The sequence below is a fragment of the Wyeomyia smithii genome, chromosome 3 (genome assembly GCF_029784165.1).
Source record: "Wyeomyia smithii strain HCP4-BCI-WySm-NY-G18 chromosome 3, ASM2978416v1, whole genome shotgun sequence".
In the NCBI taxonomy this organism is placed as follows: domain Eukaryota; kingdom Metazoa; phylum Arthropoda; class Insecta; order Diptera; family Culicidae; genus Wyeomyia; species Wyeomyia smithii.
In genome coordinates this window covers 152,287,840-152,293,626 of record NC_073696.1, presented here as the reverse complement: position 1 = coordinate 152,293,626, position 5,787 = coordinate 152,287,840, and the positions used below count along the sequence as shown (strand labels likewise).

General features: G+C 40.1%; 1 long non-coding RNA gene across 2 annotated transcripts; it reads right to left on the bottom strand.

The window, feature by feature from the left end:
• Positions 1–1,227: 1,227 nt before the first annotated feature.
• On the bottom strand, positions 1,228–1,947 carry LOC129732801 (uncharacterized). 2 transcript variants are annotated; one of them, XR_008729355.1, is made up of 4 exons: positions 1,803–1,947; positions 1,620–1,741; positions 1,335–1,553; positions 1,228–1,276 (listed from the first exon to the last, which is right to left on the bottom strand). It is a non-coding gene; the product is annotated as an uncharacterized LOC129732801 (long non-coding RNA). The 2 variants fall into 2 exon arrangements; XR_008729354.1 differs by having other exon boundaries at positions 1,620–1,947.
• Positions 1,948–5,787: the final 3,840 nt, after the last annotated feature.

Here is a 5,787-nt window from a genome sequence, read left to right as displayed (position 1 = left end):
TCTTAAAATAAATAAGTACCACTTATTAATAAAACTGGCCAGAAGGACGCACGACGAAACTTCTCCAGGGAATTATAATTGGTGTTATCTGGCAGGTGGAACGAGGCTCGATATAGTAGAACAGTAAGCGTGTAACAGGAAAGATAAAATCACATAGGTTCACACAAGCACTGATAAAATAATAATGAGCATGCCAGTTCTCAGTAGCGGTATTGCTTATAATGTAAGTGCGGGATACAGTAGACAGCCGAGCATATCTTACAATAGACCAATGGTTCTGATCGCAGTTAGAAAGTCCATACAGGACAAATAAAAAGATTTAACAAAAGCTAAAATAATCATGACAAATTGAACCTTGATTGTTTTGTCTGCAAAGTCTACAGCGAATCGCTGGACCTGCGATTTTCGGATGTAAAGCAGCATAGTTCCAGTTCATAATTCATAAAAAAATTCCGCTCTTCTATAATTGTGTAGGTCATTCGCATACACAGGCGCGACCACCGAAGTGGTAAGGTGTCTCTAATTAATAATAAAGCTCTATTTCGAACGTATTTATACCAAAGCGCCGTGCAATGTCCGGGTAGTGCCATGTTACCGCCGTGCGAATAAAAAATATCGTTGCCGACGATATTTTGTACTTCCCGGGGAGTGCACGGCAGAAACTTAGATGTTACTCTCAGGATGTGAATGTGTGTGAAACATTTTTGTTTGTTTTTTTTTTTTTTTTTTGCATTCTCGCCATGGACCGGAAGCAGTGGAAATAGCGCTTGACAGTATTATTGTTATTCGCATAATCTTGGAAAGATATTAATAACCGAAAGAGCAGTTTTAAAAATAGGCCTGAACCAGAGTGAATAGAGTGACGCAGAGTCTGAAAAACGAAACGAACCGTCAAACGCTGAACCAAACGAGCAAAGTACATAAGCACTACTGTTGGCTAGAATTTTTGAAAATGGTTTTGTAATCATTCAAAATAAGTTTACAATAAATTGAGCTTTTATTCATTTTTTTTAATTTTGATCATTTTATCATGTACAAAATTACAAAATTGTACAATGTTTGTTTTGTATGGACTAGTAATATTTTCAAAATTTACTTCTCAAATTTCTAGTAGAGTTTAATGGAAACATATAATTATTTTTTTTTCTGATTTCTTTTAAATTACTTAATTGAATTGTTCCTGGTAAAGACAAAACACGTATACGAACGCAGCGTTTAAGTTGTGTAGGCTTGCTTGTCCGATCAATGTCGCAACTGCTGAACTATTGGTATCTGTCTAAGAAGTAAAATAAAGCAAAAACATAAGCATTTATTCTCATAACGAAAACATTCACCTTGGCTTTCCCGCTGAAGGAAGTCTACCGATCCCTTTGAACCTTTCTGAACCTGTAATAGTTTCCACGGAAATGCTTGGAGGAAACAATTTATGGTCGGCAGCAATGTCAGCAGCAGTATCAAAACTCCCACCAACAACAGTAATCCCAGGAGCAACAGTAATCCCAGCAGCAGTAGTAGTCCAGAAGCAGCAGCAGTGACAACGTCAGAAGCAGTCTCTGGATAAGGATTTACTCAAGATAACATACAAAAACACACAAGAAAAAACCAAAAATAGGACAAACCTCTTCCATGCTGGTTTGTTTCACTTAAGTTCGGCATAGGAAACCTTGAGGTGCACCAGGTATAGGTCTCAGCTTCCCGTTTGCTGCGGCCAAGTCAAATCCAGCTCGTAATTCACATGAAGCTATTCAAAATAAAAAAAATCATTTTATCCATCACTCGCAATCATTTTCTAATTTACTTACACTGCAAAATCGGGTGTTTCCGGTAATAGAATAGTATGCCTGAAAACAGCAAAAGTCCATCCACAGTTTCCCCACAATCGGATTCTTTGGAAACCGCATCGTAACGCAAGAGGGTTTGAGCGACGTACACAAATTACGTAACGCTAAAAAAACAGACTTTCGACCCCCCCCCCCCCCTATGTAACGACAAGTAACGTTCAATATGACTTCCCCCGCCCCCAAAATAACGTAACGCTAAGTCCCCAAAAATTTTCGATCACGAAGGCAAATCACAGTCACGTAACTGTATCAACAACCCCCACTCCTACATACGTAACAGTAAGTAACGCAAACTCAACCTCCTTTCCTTCCCTTCTTGCGTTACGTTATTTGTGTACGACGCCTTATCTCCAGAAAAGTGCATTCTGACCGAGTGTATATACCTCTATATCGTCCGATACAGAAACCTGAAAAAGTAGTTTAGAGTTGTGCCAGCATTTCCTTCAGCCGACGATACGTACCTTTCACCAAAATACTTGTGTAACCGTCAGAGCTATTCAGAAAATAATTTTTCTACTTCAAACGCCAATTTCTAATGCATAAAACTGCATCAAGTCAAGCACCCGTTAAGGAGCTCCGTAGCTGCAAAGATACAGAGTCCACATTGACAAGCGGGTGGTCGTTGGTTCGAATCTTAGAAGAATAATGCCATTCGGTTGTCAAAGAATCTTAACTTGGGTTTATTTTAGGGCTCCCCACCACATACCCTTCCTTTAAACTGAATGTCTACAATCCCCTGCTGGCTTTCCTTTTAACAAAAATAAGTCCTTCTTACTATGAAACTGAACTGATTTAACGTAGGATTGTTCTCTCCAGGAAATAGTATTTAGGCGATATTGGTATGATGTAGAGGCTCGGTATAGAGCATTGAGCTTGAAAAGGAAAGGTAAAACTCACACACAAGCACGGAAATAAATGATAAGCGTATCCCTTATTTCAATATGATACTGCGAATAATATTAAATACGAAGTACAGAAAACACCTAGGCATTATCACAATAAATCATATGTCTCTGGTCGCAGTGATAAGTCCACACAGGAAAAATAAAGAAGGCGTTCGTGTGTCAAATACAACCTTCCTATTTTTTTACCTTTTTTTTTGTACCACTGCGCCCAGTAGTTTTTTAACTTTTGTCGCATTGTCCGAACGATTTATCTTTTTGCAGTGTTACGTATTACGTATTGAGAAGCGTGACAGAGTGTCAGTCAGAGTTAGTAACCTACTTCCTTCGTAATCGACTTTACCATATCTTCCTGGAAGCTATCAGTCTAACAGCGTATAACGAGCTATAGTCTATGATATCGAAGCTTTAGACCAGTGATTATTAAGTTTGGAGAGAAGTCTGAGAATAAACCGATACTCAAAAGCCAACGAGTGACTTGGTTTCACTAAGATTCGAACTTATCACCACTCGCTTGTCAAATTGGACCCTGTAACCTTGCGGCTACGAAGCTTTACTTTACCCTTTAATTGATCACCTAGGTGACCGGTGATCTCCAAACCGAAATAATACGGCAACTCATCAATTTCAGTACTGCTGGAATCAGAAGACGGATTCGTAATAGGTTTTTACACATGTGCTCGCGATAAACATAAATTTTCAATTTTTTTTTGGAGTAGCTACACATTATACTCTAAATAAGTAAACGCATATTTATTTATACAAGTTACAACGGAGACCTGCACACGCACCGGAATGATGTCGCGACCCAGTGCAGAAGGCATATTTTCTGCAGCAGTCAGCGCATCAGCCAGGTACTAGGGTATCGCTAGGTTGGCATATTTTAGGTGCGATCGTGGGATCGCTAAACTTAATGTGAATCAATAATGTCAGTTCCTCTAATTACGCAGTTAATTTTTTTTAATGTATCGCCGTCCGCGCGTATATAACTTACATAACATGAGATCATGAGATGTAGGTTATATCGCAGACTAGTGTTGGACATCGGAACGAAAACGTTGGGTCCGTGTTCCGGTCCGGTCCGGTCTGGAAAATAATCGGACTTTGAAGGTTCCGGTCCGATCGGACTTTGGACCGGACTGGACCGGACCTTTTTTTTTTCCTGTAGGAGCCTATGACCACTGCTACCATTAGTTAGATATATTGTGGTATACTCCGCGTTAATTTTTATGCACTGTCAGTTCGTTCCATCACTATGGGTATCAGTGATAGTCGCACCCAGACTTTGCATTTATTTTTACCTTCATTAGTTCAGCAGACCATATCTCGTTAGGCGTGAGGATACCTTTTCCAAGAATACGCAGTCTTTGCTGAATTAATGCGCTGCATTGGCACAGTAAGTGTTCCGAGGTTTCTACTTCAGAATTACAGAAACGACATAAGTCATCTGTCAGTTTACCTAATTTTTTAAGGTGATACTTACTCGGACAGTGCCCAGTAAGTAGGCCAGTTAACGTACTCAGATCAGCTTTATTCATACTGAGTAGGTTCCGTGTGATTCTTTTACATGGTGTAATGAATAGTTTAGATTGTCTTGCTTTGGAATAAGCCAGTTGGCATCAATCATCATTGATTCCCAGCCTCTTAGCTCAGATTTCAAACAGGATGAAGATACCCCACAAAATGGCTCCGGCCCGACGAAAGCAGTTGAAGAACCAATTCTCGCTAAGAGATCGGCTTTTTCATTTCCTTCTATACCACAGTGACCAGGCACCCAGTATAGATTGACAACGTTTGTTACAGTTAGTTGTCGTAGGGATTGAATACAATCCCATACCAACTTCGACTGACATGTGTATGCTTTTAAAGCATTGAGAGCTGCTTGACTATCTGAGAAAATGCAGATATTGGCATACCTATATTTCCAACCAAGCAAATACTTGTGCATGTTAGAATAGCATTTACTTCCGCTTGAAAAACTGTGGGCCACTGCCCCATTGGAATTGATATATTGATTCCTGGTCCAGTGACCCCAGCGCCTGTAGACTCGCCCATTTTAGAGCCATCTGTATAAAAAATGACTGATCCTGAACAAACCTTAGGACCTCCTTCATCCCATTCGGTGCGATTGGATTCAATCACTTTGAAAGGAACACTGAAGTTAGTCTTAGAGTCCATTCGATCTTCATTCATGGTTACTAAGGTGTTCAGTTGGAAATTTTTGAGGATTCGTAAATGTCCCTGTAGATCTCCTTCCTGAAAGAATTTGACACGTTTTAGCCTAAGAGCACCTTTTTCGGCTTCAAGTTGTACATACTGATGTAAGGGTAGAAGATATAAAAGAGCTTCTAAGGCTTTGGATGGTGCACTGGCCATTGCTCCTGTTATTGATAAGCATGCCAGACGTTGTAGTTTATCTAACTTTTTCTGAGCTGATAATTGTGAAGTTTTAGGCCACCACACTAGCGAGGCATAAGTTACTCTGGGTCTCACTATTGCCGAGTATATCCAGTGAATCATCCTCGGCTTGAGTCCCCATTTTTTGCCAAATATATTGCTGCAAGCCCAAAGAGCGTTGTTTGCTTTTGAGATCGCATACTCTAGATGGTCGTTCCAGTTGAGCTTGTGGTCAAGCATAACACCTAGGTACTTGGTTCGCTTGGATAGCACCAACTGTGTGCCTCCCAACTTAAGAGTTGCAATATTATACTTTCTATTTCTTGTAAATGGGATAATGACTGTTTTAGAAGGATTGACGCTTAGTCCTTCCAGGTTACACCATTTAAGTGTGTAGTTTAAGGCGTATTGCATTCTATTGGAAATAGTAGATCCGCATTTACCCCTAACTAAAATAGTAATGTCATCAGCGAAACCGATGATTTCGTATCCTAGGTTCGTTAAGTTGTTAAGAAGATCATCGACAACAAGAGACCACAATAAGGGAGATAAAACCCCTCCTTGTGGGCAACCCCTTGTTGGTTTTGTCGTTAAAGTTGATCTTCCTAAATTGGCCCGGACCTTACTTGGTCCGATGTCGAACACTA